Raw genomic sequence first — 18,023 nt, 5'->3', positions numbered from 1 at the left:
CTACCAGCTCCATCTGGTACACAGGCTGAGACCCTACCTGCCCACAGACTGTTTTACCAGAGTGGTGCATGCTCTGGTTATCTCCCGCTTGGACTACTGCAATGTGCTCTATGTGGGGCTACCTTTGAAGGTGACCCGGAAACTACAACTAATCCAGAATGCAGCAGCTAGACTGGTGACTGGGAGCAGCCGCCAAAACCACAGAACACCAGTCTTGAAAGACCTACATTGGCTTCCAGTACGTTTCCAAGCACAATTCAAAGTGTTGGTGCTGACTTTAAATGCCCTAAATGGCCTCAGCCCAGTATACCTGAAGGAGCGTCTCCACCCCCATTATTCAGCCCAGACACTGAGGTCCAGCTCCGAGGGCCTTCTGGCAGTTCCCTCACTGCAAGGTTACATGGAACTGGGCAGAAGGCCTTCTCGGTGATGGTGCCCACCCTGTGGAATGCCCTCCCATCAGATATCAAGGAAATAAACAACTACCTGACTTTTAGAAGACACCTGAAGGCAGCCCTGTTTAGGGAAGTTTTTAATGTTTGATGTTTTATTGTGCTTTTAATATTCTGTTAAAGGCTGCTCTAACAGGCACCTGCATGTGGAGGCAGCTGCATGTGGAGTAGCGAAGACACGAACCCGGTTCCCCAGATTACGAGTCTGTCGCTCTTAACCACTACACCACACTGGCTCTCTTGAGGCCAGCACCGGCCAGGCACACTCCCAAGCCCAGAGCATTGCCAAGCATTTCAGAGCCTAACTAGTTAACCAAGGTGCTTGGCACCTGCTGATGGGGGAGTCGGGCTCATCCTTCTGCAGTGGAGCATAGCAGCACAAACATCTCAAGGCAACGCGGAAAGAGCTTTATCTCCCGTTGCAGAGGCTGGGCACTAAGGCATATCAATTGCTTGGCTGCTACTTCTGGCCAGAGGGCGGGGAGAAAACTTACTGGCGAGTTCCTTCTCTTCCATGCATCAAATCTCTTCCTATCTCTGTCCCTCTATCTGCCTTGTCCAGCACTCCAATCTTGGCTCCCAGTCTCCAACGCCACCATGCTTCTCTCGGTGCCTGGTGTTTGTGACCTTTTCTATATACCAGTCCTCCCCACTCCTTTTGCATACCTTCCACATTTTCAACGATGAAAATAGGGGCATCCTATTCCACCATCAGCAGCATCATTTTACTATTTGTATCCCACCCATCTGACTGGGTTGCCCCAGCCACTCTGGGCAGCTTCCAATATACAGTGGAACTTAATCTCAGGTTAAGTACTTAATTCGTTCCGGAGGTCTGTTCTAACCTGAAACTGTTCTTAACCTGAAGCACCACTTTAGCTAATGGGGCCCCCTGCTGCTGCCGCACCGCTGGAGCACAATTTCTGTTCTCATGCTGAAGCAAAGTTCTTAACCTGAAGCAATATTTCTGGGCTAGCGGAGTATGTAACCTGAAATGTATGTAACCCGAGGTACCATTGTATATAAAAACGTAATGAAACATCAAACATTAAAAAAAAAACCTTCCCTATACAGGGCTGCCTTCAGATGTCTTCTGAAGGTTGTATAGTTATTTATCTCCTTGGCTCAGGGGTTGCGTAACTCCATACCCTCTCCGATGAAAATAGGGACATCCTAAGGAAAAGCAGAAAAGGGATGTGGATGGCCCTGTGGGTGAAACCACAGAGCCTAGGACTTGCCGATCAGAAGGTTGGCGGTTCGAATCCCCACGACGGGGTGAGCTCCCTTTGCTCGGTCCCTGCTCCTGCCTACCTAGCAGTTAAAAAGCATGTCAAAGTGCAAGTAGATAAATAGGTACCACTCCAGCGGGAAGGTAAACAGTGTTTCCGTGTGCTGCTCTGGTTCGCCAGAAGCAGCTTAGCAGACAAACGCCTGCTCCCTCGGTCTGTATAGTGAGATGAGCGCTGCAACCCCAGAGACGGCCATGACTGGACCTAATGGTCAGGGTTCCCTTTATTCCACCATCAGCAGCATCATTTTACTATTTGTACCCCACCCATCTGATTGGGTTGCCCCAGCCACTCTGGGCAGCTTCCAACGTATATAAAAAACATAATGAAACATCAAACATTTTAAAAAAACCTTCCCTATACAGAGCTGCCTTCAGATGTCTTCTGAAGGTTGTGTAGTTACTTATCTCCTTGGCTCAGGGGTTGCGTAACTCCATACCCTCTCTGATGAAAATAGGGACGTCCTAAGGAAAAGCGGGACAGTCCGGGATCAGATCAGAAACCGGGACGGCTTCTGTAAATCCAGGACTGTCCCTGGAAAATAGGGACACTCGGAGGGTCTGCTTTCCCTGGAAATGTGATCTAATGATAGTCAGGTCTCCTTGCAAAAGGCCTGCAAAGGCAGCAGAGATATGGGGGGGGGGAGAGAAGCGCAGCACAAGAGGGCTCCCCTCTTTTTCATCTCCGCCGCCTCCTTCTCCCAGAGTGGTGCTATAATGAGATGTCATCCCCCGAAAATCCAGCCAGAGTGAGCGAGACAAACGACAAGACAGAGAAACATAAATAGACACGCAGGAGCTTGGCGTATCAGTGGAATACAATTTCCAGTCTCTCGCTGGCGCTTTGTCACCCGCCGCCTCCGTTCCCCTCACCCGGTGCACCCTCCCCCCTCCCTGGGCCAGCGTTTGTTTCGTGCCGCCGCCGACACACGAGAGCCGGCGCACGATAGGCTCGGTGTTGCTCCCTGTCTCGCTAGGTTCAGCTGGAAAATTATATGGTAACGGTGCTGCGCTGCAGGAAAGTTGGCTGATAAACGCCATGGAGAGAGATGGTGTCGCTTACAAGAGATCAGTCCTCTCCGCTGCTCCAGGTAGGAGGCACAACGTTGCCTCTTCCCTTCTGCTTTGTGGTCCTCATTGTTTCCCGTGAACACACACACACACACAAGCGGAGGCATGCAGCAGAGTACAACCAGCCACCTCTCTCTGTGATCAGTGCTCAAACAGCAAACAAATCTGGCAGAGACACAACTGCAAAGCATTCGCAGCCGATGTGAGATGCAACACTTCTGGATCAAAGGACTAGCTTCCTGTGTCTTTTGGTGGTTGGGCTCAGGTATACAGTGAGCCAGGCACAGTTTGTTTGTGTGTGGGCTTTTTTAGGGAGATTGGAAGATGAATAAAGCCCATCTGGGCTCTTCATATAAATCCTAGTTGGTATTAAGGGGAAAGGGGAAAGGGACCCCTGGCCATTAGGTCCAGTTGTGACCGACTCTGGGGTTGCGACGCTCATATCACTTTATTGGCCGAGGGAGCCGGCGTACAGCTTCCGGGTCATGTGGCCAGCATGACTAAGCCGCTTCTGGCGAACCAGAGAAGCGCATGGAAACGCCGTTTACCTTCCCGCCAGAGCGGTACCTATTTATCTACTTGCACTTTGACGTGCTTTTGAACTGCTAGGTTGGCAGGAGCTGGGACCAAGCAATGGGAGCTCACCCCGTCGCGGGGATTCAAACCGCTGACCTTCTGATCGGCAAGTCCTAGGCTTTGTGGTTTAACCCACAGCGCCACCCTCCCAATTGTTTTTCTTTTTTAAAAAATCTGTTAGTACGGCAACCCTGTGTGTGTCTATTGGGTTCAAGTGCAGAGAGTCTTGCTCCCAAGTAAGCGTGTCTAGGATCGCAGCTCCAATCTGCATACATTTGCATACGAGGGGGACGGGAAACACTTGTTCCAGTTCAGTGGCAAAGCAACACACTTTGCGTACAAAAGGTTCCGGCTTCAACTCCTGGCATCTCCAGGTAGGGCTGGGAGAACCTCGCTGCCTGAAACCCTGGAGAGGGCCTGCCAGCTGCTGTGGATGGTGCTGAGCTACCAACTGGATCATAGAATGGTAGAGTCAAAAGGGACACAAGGATCATCTAGTCCAGCCCGCTGCAATGCAGGGATCAATTGATCTGACTCAGTAGAAGGCCGTTTCCTATGTTCTGAAGTGGGGGGTAGGTACTTATTTTTCCAGATCGAGGGATGGCAACCTTTTTGACCCTAAAAGCCATATGTTGTGGTGGTTGGGTGGTCAGGTATTGGTAGGTGTGGCTGGAGCTGTCAGTAGGTGGGACATAATGTCAGGAGCCAGAGTCAGTAGTAGGTCAGAAATAAACCACCCAGTGTCAGTGAAGTTAACTCTTTATCCAAAGAAACCATAGCAGTGCAAGCCTAGTGATCACTGCAACTCTTCCCTGTAGGTCTTGCCCCAATGAGGACTGAAGGTCCCTGCCTTCCCACCGCTTTCTAAGGTTCCTCCCCAGTTCCTTTCCCAGCAGCCTAAGATTCCATCGTCTTGTCTCTTCTTGCACTGTCATACCTCTGTGGGTTCTGGGCGACCACTGGGGAGGGGAGCTGGAAGCAGCAGGAGTGAGAGAACCCCTGGATTCTTCAGCAGCCTGCCTCATCTCTGCCTCTTGACCTCCCCTGTCCTCCAGCCTCCACTTCTGCCCCAGATTCTGGACTGCTCTCTGCCACAGCCTCTTCCTGCTCACTAAATTTTGTTTCCTCTTCAGCTTCCGACACCTCCTCCTCCCAGACCACTGCTTCTTCCTCTGACCACTCGTTGGTCCATCACCAATCCCCAGGCTCTGAGCCTTCCCCCCCCCCCGGGGGTTACTTTGGGGATTCCCCTGAGGGTTCCCCAGCCACCCCCACCTATGTCTCGGTGAGTATTACCTTCCATGAGACACTCTCCCTTCTTTCTCTCTTTAACAGGAGGAGGCGCCACTTCGGATAAGGTGTTTGCCACCTTTCGTTGTTTTCTATTTTTAAAAAATATAACGACTTGTGCAGTGGAACCTTGGTTCTCGAACGGCTCAGTTGACGAACAAATCGGCTCCCGAAAGCCGAAAACCCAGAAGTAAGTGTTCTGGTTTGTGAACGTTTTTCGGAAGTTGAACGTCCGACGCTGCTTCTGCTTGAGTGCAGGAAGCTTCTACAGCCAATCGAAAGCAACGCCTTGGTTTTTGAACGGTTTCGGGAGTCGAACAGACATCTGGAATGGATTGAGTTCGAGAACCAAGGTATCACTGTACAGTGGTACCTCGGGTTAAGTACTTAATTCATTCCAGAGGTCCATACTTAACCTGAAACTGTTCTTAACCTGAAGCACCACTTTAGCTAATGGGGCCTCCCGCTGCTGCCGCGCCGCCGGAGCACAATTTCTGTTCTCATCCTGAAGCAAAGTTCTTAACCTGAAGCACTATTTCTGGGTTAGCGGAGTCTGTAACCTGAAGCGTATGTAACCCTAGGTACCACTGTATTTGAAATCTCTCTGTGTGTGTGTGTAAAATCACCTGCCTTGGTTAATCAGGAGACATTTTTAGCCATCTCTCAAAACATTCACAATTGATGGATTTTATCATTTCGGTAAGCAGCCGCATCAGATTCTAACTTGTTATCGTCTCGTGCTCGGGGATTAAGTCCTAAAAAGAAAAGAAACCCAGAAAGCTGCTGAGGAGGCTGCCCCCTGGAGTCCGTGACTGCAAACTGGACCTGTGACTAAGCCCTGGGGAGCACTGGCTCAAATTAAGCCTGGGGGATAAAGCAGTGGTTCCAGCATCAGCAAATGCTGGCTGCTACTGCGAGACCATTTCAATTGCGGACAGAGGCTCCAGTCTTTATCAGCTACAGTGAGGTAGGCAAAGGCTCAAAAGGCTGGCAGCACCCCCTCCAGCCAAAGGAAAACAATAGCTACAATTCGATCCAGAAATGGCTGCCTTGATGGTGGAGCCTGTTCCTGTTGCTTCACAATTTACGTAACAGCTGGATTCTATCAGCAGGGCTGGGCCTGCTATTAGGCAGAGTGAACTGACCGCCTCCGATCGCAGATTCTGGGGGATATGGGGCAGGGAGAGGAGAAATAGGGCCACGTCTTAAAGGGCAGTGCTGTGTGCAGTGGCGTAGCGTGGGGGGTGCAGGGGGGGCCGGCCGCACCGGGTGCAACATCTGGGGGTTAGGGTTAGGGGGCGCGAATCCACGGGTTAGGGGGCGCAAATTACTTGCCTTGCCCCGGGTGCTGACAACCCACGCTACGCCACTGGCTGTGTGTGCTGCGTGGCCTGCCCTTTGCCTCTGACGCTAGCTACCCTCTGTTGGGGTAAAGGATGCTATCCTATTTCACCGGGGTTGAAAGAAGATGCAGTTGGCAGTCCAGTCCGGTAGGCTTTAAATAATCTTGTCCTTTGCCTCGGGCAGGAGAAAAGTCTAGGGCCAGGCCTGTCTATGAGTATCCTACTCAATGTTTGCAGCGATAAACCCATGAAGTTTGAAAGGAAAATACATCTTGCCAAATATACAGGAACTGTGTCATATTGGACCGTAAAGCCCCTTTAAGCAGTGGTCGGTGGGGTCACAGGGGTAGTTGCCCTGGGCGGAAAATTAATAGGAGCTCAAAATTTCAAAATAGCATGCCCTTCCCCTCTGTCTGTGCCTCTCTAGAGAGGCGGGGTGGGGGCCCTCAAATCCCATCCACCCTGGTCCCACAATTGCCAGTGGCGTAGCGTGGGTTGTCAGCACCCGGGGCAAGGCAAGTAATTTGCACCCCCTAACCCGTGGATTTGCGCCCCCTAACCCGTGGATTTGCGCCCCCTAACCCTGACCCCCAGGTGTTGCGCCCGGTGCGGCCGGCCCCCCCTGCACCCCCCACGCTACGCCACTGACAATTGCACTCCCACAATCTCTTTCCCCTCCAAAATCCTTTGCTTCTTCCATCAGGTGAAAGGTACGTATTTTGTTGTGCTGTTTATAGATATATATTAATGTTGTTGTCGTCGTTATTTTGGCCGGTGGCTGCGATCCACGTTGAACTGAAGGTGGAAAGGGAGAAATGGGTGGTAGGGACCGTTCAAGAAGGTGGGTGGGGGGCTGCAGTTGCCATGCCGGTGCTGTCACAGGTTAGAGGGCGCAATACTTGTCTTGCCCCAGGCACTGGCAACCCACGCTAGGCCACTGCCCTGGAGTCCAGCATTCTGTTTACTTTCAGTCGCCTGTGAGAAGCCTCTGGGAAGTTCCTAAGCAGGATATGAAGGTATTAGCTGCCCCTGGAGGTTTTATTTAACAGTTTATCTTTAAAGGCATTGTCAGGGAACTGCCATCAGCTCAGAGGCGAGAGGTGGAAGGGCAGTTGGGTTACAGGGAGCCTCTAAAGATCCTGCGAAGCAGCTCTTCCTCCGGCGAGGAGGGAAGCCCCGCCTCCAGTGGGGAAGGGATGCAGGGATCGGAAGATGCTAGAGAGAGTCACAACACCGGGCCTGAGCAAAGCGGGGGGGGGGGGAGGCAGGTCCCCCTTTGCCCACGCCCTCTCTGCACAGTTGGTTTATGCGCAGAGAGGGGAGGCGTAGAATGGGGGTCAAAAGACTGCTATGCTGGGGAAAGTTTAAGGACCTCCCACTCCCAGATTCTGCTAGCGACTGAGCAGACATGGACTTGAGACGACGCTCTGCACTGTAAATGTTTTGTACAGATAATAAAGCCCTGAAAAGACCAGTGGGAGTCTTGCCTGTTTGCTCTCGAGCAACCAGGCCTGCACACACAAATAACAGGCATGTTTTATTTTTAAAAAATCTAAAGAAAACATAAATAATTGCAAACAACGAGGAAAAGAAATTTTTGAACTGCTTTTTGTGAAACATTCGCCTCTTTAAAGGCCCACAGATTTATTTCTACCTTTAAAGTTGTTTGCTATAGCAGACTTGCTAGTGTAACCTAGAAATATGGAACCACTGGAAGCATGAAGTGGCGCAAGTTGAGAGTTCTTATCTCTCTTTATATAAACAGTGGGAAGGTTTTGGGAACATTTAAAGGGGCTTCTCAGCAGTGATGGGAAGTGGTGAGGTGAAGGTTTGCTGTTGGGGGTTAGCAGCCCAGATTGGAGTCCGACCGTGGTGACATGGCAGTCTGGGTTTTTCTGTACCTATTCCTAGATTCCCCACTAACCCTAAAGTGGGGCTTTAATTAACTCTCCCCTGTTTACCATTGAGAAGCCACTCAAGATGCATATAGATTTAATTACACTTGTCAGTAGCAACATACTGACCCTGTGTTTAGTAAAAGAAACAACCTAATTGCCTGAGAAACTGAAGCACAACCAGGACATAAGATGCACTGAGCGGTTCATAACAGACCCTCCAAGTGTCCCTATTTTCCAGGGAAAGTCCCGAATTTACAGAAGCTGTAAATTTTTATTTGATCCCGGAACGTCCCACTTTTCCTTAGGACGTCCCTATTTTCATCAGAGAGGGTATGGAGTTATGCAACCCCTGAGCCAAGGAGATAAGTAACTATACAACCTTTAGAAGACATCTGAAGGGAAGCTTTTTTAATGTTTAATGTTTTATTATGTTTGTATGTACAGTGGTAGGGGGACGCGGGTGGCGCTGCGGGTTAAAGCCTCAGTGCCTAGGGCTTGCCGATCGAAAGGTCGGCGGTTTGAATCCCTGCGGCGGGGTGCGCTCCCGTTGCTCGGTCCCAGCGCCTGCCAACCTAGCAGTTCGAAAGCACCCCCGGGTGCAAGTAGATAAATAGGGACCGCTTACTAGCGGGAAGGTAAACGCCGTTTCCGTGTACGGCTCTGGCTCGCCAGAGCAGCGATGTCACGCTGGCCACGTGACCCGGAAGTGTCTCCGGACAGCGCTGGCCCCTGGCCTCTTAAGTGAGATGGGCGCACAACCCTAGAGTCTGTCAAGACTGGCCCGTACGGGCAGGGGTACCTTTACCTTTATGTACAGTGGTACCTCGGGTTAAGTACTTAATTCGTTCCGGAGGTCTGTTCTTAACCTGAAACTGTACTTAACCTGAAGCACCATTTTAGCTAATGGGGCTTCCCGCTGCTGCCGTGCCGCCGTGCCTCCGGAGCATGATTTTTGTTCTCATCATGAAGCAAAGTTTTTAACCCGAGGTAATATTACTGAGTTAGCAGAGTCTGTAACCTGAAGTGTATGTAACCTGAAGTGTATTTAACCTGAGGTACCACTGTACAGTGGTACCTCCGGTTGCGAACGGGATCTGTTCCGGAGGCCCGTTCACAACATGAAAAGAGTGCAACCTGCAGCAGCACATCTGCGCACGCGCAGGCTGCAATTCACTGCTTCTGCGCATGCGCGTGACATCATTTTGCGCTTCTGCGCATGCGCGAGTGGCAAAACCCGGAAGTAACCCTTTCCACTACTTCCGGGTCGCCGCGGGACGTAACCTGAAAGAAAGTACAGTGGTACCACGGGTTACATATGCTTCAGGTTACATACGCTTCAGGTTACAGACTCCGCTAACCCAGAAATAGTACCTCAGATTAAGAACTTTGCTTCAGGATGAGAAAAGGAATCGTGCTCCGGCAGCGCGGCAGCAGCAGGAGGCTCCATTCGCTAAAGTGGTGCTTCAGGTTAAGAACAGTTTCAGGTTTAAAACTAATAATAAGTGTTGAAAATGTAAAGAGAAAGAAGGAACTTTTATTCATATGTGGTGGGAATGTAAAAAAGTGAAGGGGTTCTGGGAGATGATATACAATGAGTTAAAGAAGATGTTAAAATATAGTTTTGTAAAAAAACCAGAAACTTTCCTTCTAGGAATAACGAGAAATGAAATTAACAAAAAGGACTGTAAACTCTTTCAGTACGCGATAACAGCAGCGAGAATATTAATAGCCCAAAAATGGAAACAGGAAGAACTACCGACTTTGGAGGAATGGAGAATGAAGCTAACGGACTATGCAGAACTGGATAAGTTAACTGGGAAAATCAGATATCAACGAGATCACAAGTTCATTGAGGACTGGGAAAAATTTTCGGAGTATTTGAAGAGTGTATGTGACGAGCAAACAACGCTAGTGGTTTTTAAAGAAGCTTTGTGGGAAAAAAATAAGGAATATTGCAAAAATGTAAATAAGTCTGTTAAGATATTTATTTATTTACTTATCTATTTCTTTTCTAAAGGTGATACTAAATTTGAGGAATGCATAGACAAAATTTTAAATACGGATGATTGTCAGAGAAGTTGAGGGAAGTCCAAAAAATTGAAAATATGTTAATTGGAAATTTGTATGATGGGAGATATTTGTGCAAAAACTTAATAAAAAATATATTTAAAATAAAGAACAGTTTCAGGTTAAGAACAGACCTCCAGAACGAATTAAGTACTTAACCCGAGGTACCACTGTATGTTGGAAGCTGCCCAGAGTGGCTGGGGCAACCCAGTCAGATGGGTGATATACAAATAGTAAAATGCTGCTGCTGATGGTGGAATAGGATGCCCCTATTTTCATCGGTGAAATGGTGGAAGGTATGCAAAAGGGGAGGACTGGTATATAGAAAAGGTCACAAACACCAGACACCGAGCAAAGCATGGTGGCGGTGGAGACTGCGAGCCAAGATTGGAGTGTTAAGAACAGTTTCAGGTTAAGAAGGGACCTCCGGAACAAATTAAGGTACCACTGTGACATGAAGTGGACGTAACATGAAGTATGACTGTATGTTGGAAGCTGCCCAGATTGGCTGGGGCAACCCAGTCCAATGGGCAGGGTATCATCATCATCATTAAACAAGACGTCCCTATTTTCATTGGAGTAGTGTTGGAAGGTATGTCATAAGAGCATTTTCCTAAATGCCTAACCAGGAAGCTCGGTCTCAACTCATCTCTGTTCCCTGGGTCTACCAGCCGTTCCTTAGCAGGATAGATTTGGGGAAGGGGAGCAAGGAGGTACATGCATGTTTGCTACTGGAAGCCACATCAGTCCTCCGCTCTACACCAAGGCCACAGAAGTAGCTGGTCCTTAACCAAGGGTCCCTGTCGCTCTGAGCCGTAGCAGGTGGCAAGAGCCTGCAGGCGGACAGAGGCAGCAGTGTCTCTGTCTCAAAGCTGGCCTATGCAAAAGGCTGGCCTATGCGGGATAAACACAGGGTGGCTCAGGGTGTTTAAATACATGGTGAACTTTCAGGCTGTCCTACGGCCTGGGGCTCACAGAGCCATAAAAAGGCCAGATTCTTCAGCCGGAAAAATCCAATTTATGCAAAATGCAACGGGTGGCTCTGGGTGTTGGAAGGGAGGGGGGAATTCATCAAGGGGTCGTGTGGATTCTGTATAGATAGGGAACGGCCTCTCTAGCATTTGTGTGAGGCTCCTGGGTGTATTGGAGCCAGTTTCTGTGAGATATTTTATTTATCAAGAGATAAATACTTTCCCAGGGACATGGGTGACGCTGTGGGTTAAACCACAGAGCCTAGGACTTGCGGATCAGAAGGTCGGCAGTTCAAATCCCCGCGACGGGGTGAGCTCCCGTTGCTCGGTCCCTGCTCCTGCCAACCTAGCAGTTCAAAAGCACGTCAAAGTGCAAGTAGATAAATAGGTACCGCTCCGGCGGGAAGGTAAACGGCATTTCCGTGTGCTGCTCTGGTTCGCCAGAAGCGGCTTAGTCATGCTGGCCACATGACCCGGAAGCTGTACACCGGCTCCCTTGGCCAATAAAGCAAGATGAGCACCGCAACCCCAGAGTTGGCCACAACTGGACTTAATGGTCAGGGGTCCCTTTACCTTTACCTAAATACCTTACCATAGTTCTTGGGGTTGGGGGGGTTTCTTTTCCCCCAGCTCACCTAAGCCACTTCCCACTTTCTTCAGGGAGCTGAAAAAATAGTGGTCCTTAACAAAGCAAAGGGGAACCCGCGGCCCTCCAGATATGGTTGGACTCCAAGACCCATCAACCCCAGCCAGCTAGGCCGTTGATCAGGGTTGGTGGAAGTTGTAGTCCAACAACATCTGGAGAGCCAATGTTTCTCACCACTGCCCTAAGAGATTTGTGGGTTTCCATACTCCTGCACCCAGAAGCACTGGGAGAGTTATCCTGAGATAGGGCTCGTCCACACTTCCTCTTGCCCTGCCCCCCCCCCCAAGAAAACTCACTGTTTACCGCTGAATCGTGGCAAACATCAACTGGGTTTTCTCCGGATTGACATGTGCTCCAATTTAGTGCTAAAGAGCGGCTTTTCCAGGGGGAAGCAGAGGGGTAAAGAGCAAAACGACTCAGCCCTGTGCCTAGATAGCATGGGGCAATCAGAAAACCGCTCAGACCCGTGCTTCCTAGGCATAGGACAAGTGTGGCCGAGCCTGAGAGAATATCTCAGAACACATGGGGAACCAACCGCTTGCAAAACTGTGTTTCCTTTTGGTAGTTTTGGCCTCTACAGTGGTACCTTGGGTTAAGTACTTAATTCGTTCCGGAGGTCCGTACTTAACCTGAAACTGTTCTTAACCTGAAGCACCACTTTAGCTAATGGGGCCTCCTGCTGCTGCTGCGCTGCCGGAGCACGATTTCTGTTCTCATCCTGAAGCAAAGCTCTTAACCTGAAGCACTATTTCTGGGTTAGCGGAGTCTGTAACCTGAAGCGTATGTAACCCAAGGTACCAATGTATATCTGGTTGTGTGTGTTAGCCTCTCAATTACGTGACTGCTTTCTAATCACCTGGTATCAGTGGTGTAGCGTGGGTTGCTAGCGCTCAGGGCAGGGCAAGTATTGCACCCCTTAACCTGTGGTTCCTGTAAGGGCCGGGCAGCAGTGACAAAGCTGGTAGGAAAGGGTCTTCCCATCAGAGAGAGGAAAGCTGGGGAGGAGACAGTGCCAGCAGTCCTTTCTTATATTATTACAATTCATTTCATATTTTTTTATGCTACTTAATATATTTAAAAAACCTCCACCACCACCCTCCAAACAGGTTGTTGGGTTTTTTTTTAAATTTTGCACTCCCCATTTTTATTTTGCACCCCTCTGCTCGCCACCCATGCTACGCCACTGTGTGGGAACCTGGAAGATAAGAGGCAGAATCAATCTGTACTTCATCGTACCAGACACTGTGCATGAGGTCTTACAAAGGATGCTGGGAGAATACAGTGGTGCCTCGCAAGACGAAAAGAATCCGTTCCGTGAGTCTCTTTGTCTAGCGGTTTTTTTGTCTTGCGGATTAGCGCTATTAGCGGTTTAGCGGCTATTAGCGGCTATTAAAGGCTTAAGGGATTAGCGGATTAGCTGCTGAAAGGCTATTAGCAGCTTAGTGCCTTAGAAAAAGGGGGTGGGGAGCGGGGGAAAAACCCCAGGAATCGCAAGACATTTTCATCTTGCGAAGCAAGCCCATAGAGAAATTTGTCCTGCGAAGCACCTCCAAAACGGAAAACCCTTTCGTCTAGCGGGTTTTCCGTCTTGTGAGGCATTCGTCTTGCGGGGCACCACTGTACAGGGATGGAGGGGTTAGCAATTTGTGGGGGCAGCTAAACACATCGTCATGTAATCCTATGCCCTGGAGGACTTTATGCTCGCTGTCCATTCACAAAAGCTCCTCTATGCTTCAGTCCTGTGCACTGGGAGCAAGCCCTGTAGAACACAGAGGTACTTACTCCCAAGTAACCATGCATGGGGCTATGCTGCAAGGGAATCTTTTGCCTGGCTCCCTTCTCCCCTACTGCCTCATCTGCCACCCAGAAATTAAAAAATTCAGCCTTGTAGCCAGTTGCAAAGCATTTGAATTTCTAGCCCTAATAAACATGCTTGGGATTACAGATTACTTACTCAAAGGTCAATCCCAGTGAGTTCAGTAGGCCTTTCTTACAAATAAGCATGCACGGGGATTGTAATCTTAGAGTGAATAATTTACTTTGGTTGGCATTTTAGATTTTAACAAGCTTTGGAATATTCTCAAGACGTGAATGAGGAAGGGAAGCAATAGACGGAAGAAGCATATGAACAAGGAGCCCTGGGGGAAACAGGCAGAGTTACGTGGTCCACGTGAAGCTCTGATTAACAACTCCTTAGCTTTTAAGCTTGGCTCCAAAACTTCGTTTATTAATTAAAAAAACCCTGTATATCCATGAGGTCTAGAAACCTGGGAGGGGCTGGTTGCTCTAAAGGTAGAGATTTCTGTGTCACTTCTTCTTTTGGCGTGTAACTACTGCCCTGATTGGTTTGTTCCGGTTGCCTCTTATACTGAAATCACATTTGCCTTTTAAGTGCATTAATCATCATTTGGAGAATGCAGAAGGAAGGAGAGAAGGAAATACTGTATCAGCCAGGTAGTTTTTAGAGTCATCAACAGAACACTTCTTTTGTGTTCTGCTGATGTCAGAAGTATGTTTAGCTGGGTCCATGGGTAGGGCCTTCTTGGTAGCGGCCCCTCCTTTAATTGCATTTTACTGCGTGGTAAAAAGCCTTCCTTTTTAAGAGGACTTTTGGGCCACTAGCTGTCTTAATCTTGCTCATATTTTCTCTCTGCTTTAAAATGCAGCATTTGTCCTGCGTTAGAATGAGGCCATTTTGATGTAATTTCAGTTTGTTCGGCTGCTTTCGTTCCTGTATTGACATTTTTTTATACGGTTGCTTTACTCTTTTATGACTGTTAGCGCCCCTTGAAGATTTTAGGAAAGGCAGGATAGAGATCTTTTAAAGAAGCAAGAGAGAAGGAGATCCGCGCTGGTGGAAACGACAACCTTCCTCACGCAGACGCCGCAAAAAAACATTTTCCTATGGGGAGATGAGGTTAACGTGGGGAATAAAGCCCGTTCCCAAACGTGCACAGCTGTACGGAAAGGGGACTAGAAGCGCATTTCAAACAGAACATGCCAGACACACGCATAAAATAAACTGCAGGGAGGTTGTAAATTCACCTTCCAGCACAGCCATCAATTGATTAATGCCCCCACCTGATAGGAGCACATCTAAAATGGTGCTTGTCTTTCGCACACCAGCGACAAGGGAGAAAGGCTCCCCAGTGTTTGAAATCTGTACTGAGTCTTAAAATGCCGAATAGAATATCCAATCAACAGAAGCAAGGGGTTTTTTTTGGGGGGGGGGGGAGAGATCTGCTCTGGATGGACTGAAACTTGTGTGTTGCGGGAGTCACGACGGGCGAGGAAACCTCATCATTGACTGTGCGCACACATTACCGGCTTCATTAAAACGCAGCCTGGTCCTTCTTTTTCTCAGTTCGGATTGACGCTGGTTCTTGAATGCCTCCCGTGCCAAAATGACAGAATAGATCTGTGTTGTGGCTACCATCATGTGAACACGATTGGGCGGGGGGGGGGGCGGCTATTGGGTTGTTGTTTTTATTTCTGTTATGTATTTTGTGGTTTTATATCTTGATTTTATTCTGTGGACCGCCCTGAGACTCCCGGGTGTAGGGCGGTATATAAATTCAAGAAATAATAATAAGAATAACATTGCTTCCCAAGTCGGCGTTGGGATGCAGAACCCACACAGGAGTGTATTTGTGTGTGTGTGTGTGTGTGCGCGCGTGTGTGTGTGTGAACGCACATCCCTTGCCTCCTTCCTATGGCTCTTTGTTCTTGCTGCTTGGCTTCACCCTCACCAGCAGGTTGGGGATGATTTAATGGATTTGATTAGAAAAAGCTGGCTCTCTGAGCGATGTTTCTGCTGCTCTCTGGGTTTCCCCTTGCAGCCTCACGCAGGCGCCTGGCTTGTGCGGGCGCTCATGACCCCCCACTCACAAACACACAACATGCTTCAGAAAAGCCTTCGCCCTGGTTGCATATGAACGCATTTTCTGCCCTCACCCCTCCTGGATTTGCCCGCAGGGCTGGGGTGTGTTCATGTGCCACTGCTGTCCATTTGAGGCACTCCACATGCCTGCCTCCCCATAGCCGAACCCCTTACGTTTCCCTCTCATTCATTCTCACAGATAACTCCCCCTCCCCCTTACTCCATGCCTGAGCCAATTCCTGGGAAGGGAGATGGCAGGGAGGGGGGGAGTGTTTGCCCACAGCACTGCTGGTGAACACAAGCCGGGCAGTGGGGTAACCCACGGACCCCTTTCTCTCTTTGGGGGCAGGAGTGCTCCCCCTGCCCCTGTTCCTTAGAGCCGACCGGCCACATTGCTATGCATACAGCCTATTATTTCAGAATGAGCCCCTGGGCTAACATTTCCAGGAGGATCACATCAAGCTTTGCCTTGAATATTAAGCCTTCGAAACCTTGCAAGGCAAGGAAGGAAAACCCGCTTTCGATTGCGCGGCCTCATGATGCGCGCACACACACACAATGTGCTCCCCTCCACAACGCGAGAGGCAGGGGAAGACGTGCTTGTGTGTGTTTTTGTTTTAATCTTAAGTGGAAGATGGCAAAACCAGCCAGAGGCATTTAGACAGTTTTTTGGAGTTTTTTTAAAAGGGGGAAAAAAACCCTTAAAGGTTAATTTTGACTGCCTTCTCGCCGCTTGGATGACTTCCATTAGTGCTGTGCCGCACCAGGTTCGGTGTGCCACAAGCATCATGCTGCCGAGATCGCTGCAGCCGCTACCACATTGGGAGGAAAAGGGAGGGGAGCACCCGAAGGAACTATTTGATCCCACCCACCCAGTGAGATTTGGCAGCCACCCATTTTGGGGGGCCTGAAGCTTGACCTGTTATGGGGGCCCCCTTTGCGACCAGCAATGAGGTCTGGGTTACCACGGGGTTGTTCCATGACAGATCACCGCAATTAATATTATTTTCTCAGATTTTGAATAAAATTGCTGGGCTGAATTATTTCACACGCCAAAGTCACTAGCGTGAACAAAAATTTCCCGTGCCTTATAGTTTTTGAGTTACGGGGGCATGATGCATCATAGAATGATTTGAATTGTGTCACTCAAATGGGGTTCTACTAGACTCCAAAATTTTAAGTTGCTTCTGGGGCCTCTCTGGGATTAGGGTGCCCTGAAGCTTAAACTCAATACAGTGGTACCTTGGGTTAAGTACTTAATTCGTTCCGGAGGTCCGTTCTTAACCCGAAACTGTTCTTAACCTGAAGCACCACTTTAGCTAATGGGCCTCCTGCTGCTGCTGCAGCACCGCCGGAGCACGATTTCTGTTCTCATCCTGAAGCAAAGTTCTTAACCCGAGGTACTATTTCTGGATTAGCAGAGTCTGTAACCTGAAGCGTATGTAACCTGAAGCGTATGTAACCCGAGGTACCACTGTAGTTTCCTAGTAGATTAGCCCCTCAGTTACCCAGTCACCCTCCAAGTTGAGGCTGAAAAAGTGACAACCTGCAAGTCATTGGTGTTGTTATGGTAAAATCTGGGTGCGAGGCTGCTCTGCCACCCAGCTCGTCGGACTAAGTCCGCGGGTCCCTGCGGAGGAAAATGAGCTCAGCCGGAGACAGGAGCAAGCTGCAGAAGATCCAAGTTTATTGCGCAACAGGTTCAAGGCGAGATTGAACAGTGAGAAAGGGGTGACATGAACTTTTAAAACCTCCCTCCATGTCCCAGAATACAGTGTAAAATACATCCCAGTTACATCATGAATACATTAAGAAGAGGTTGGGTTACACAGGATTAACATATGGAGGAGGGAGGGGGAATATGCAGAGCTGGAGATATGCGCAGATAAGCACATCCTGAGTACCGGTGATGAGAAGACAATGGTCCATGTATGCATAGTCTGCCACCTGGCATTGCCCAGAGGAAAGACTTGGCAGAGTGATTTGACAGGATTAGGGTCTTGACACCTTGCTTGAGGGATTATGGAGGACAGGGGAGGTGTCATGGAGTCCTAGAGAAATTGAGCAAATTGGCACGTAGATTTTCTATGAATTTTATTGACAATTGGACTCGGAAATAAATGGATATATTGTAGCAAAGAAGAAGGTGAAGAAGACATGCCCCCCCTCTTCCGTATCAGTGTCAACCAGAGTCCTCTCTCTCTCTCTCTCTCTCTCTCTCTCTCTGCCATTTCCCCCTATCCTGGCTCAGATCCCCTCTGTATTTATAATGGTTGGCCTGACACATAGAAAGATAGCCTGTGGGGCGCTTTTCCTGTCTCTTACCTCTGTGGTGCAAGACGCTTTGCCTGGCAAATTCCTGTCTCAGACTGCTGTTAAAGTCATGACAGCAGAGCCAGCAAATGAGAGACGGTCATGGAATAGCTCTTTGACCTCTTCATAGCTCTAGATCTTGATTCCACTACACCAGAAACCTGGGAACCTCCAGAGGGACTGGTACCCTGAAGAACTACAGCTCTTGACATCCTTGGCCATCAAGCC

General features: G+C 49.1%; 1 protein-coding gene across 3 annotated transcripts in view; it reads left to right on the top strand.

Moving 5' to 3' along the window:
* Window positions 1-18,023, top strand: part of ASIC1 (acid sensing ion channel subunit 1) — a 211,875-nt gene that overhangs the window by 16,514 nt on the left and 177,338 nt on the right. The window lies entirely within an intron of this gene.

This window comes from Podarcis tiliguerta (genome assembly GCF_965153285.1).
Source record: "Podarcis tiliguerta genome assembly, chromosome: 2".
Taxonomy (NCBI): Eukaryota; Metazoa; Chordata; class Lepidosauria; order Squamata; family Lacertidae; genus Podarcis; species Podarcis tiliguerta.
This window is presented reverse-complemented; position numbering and strand designations above follow the sequence as displayed.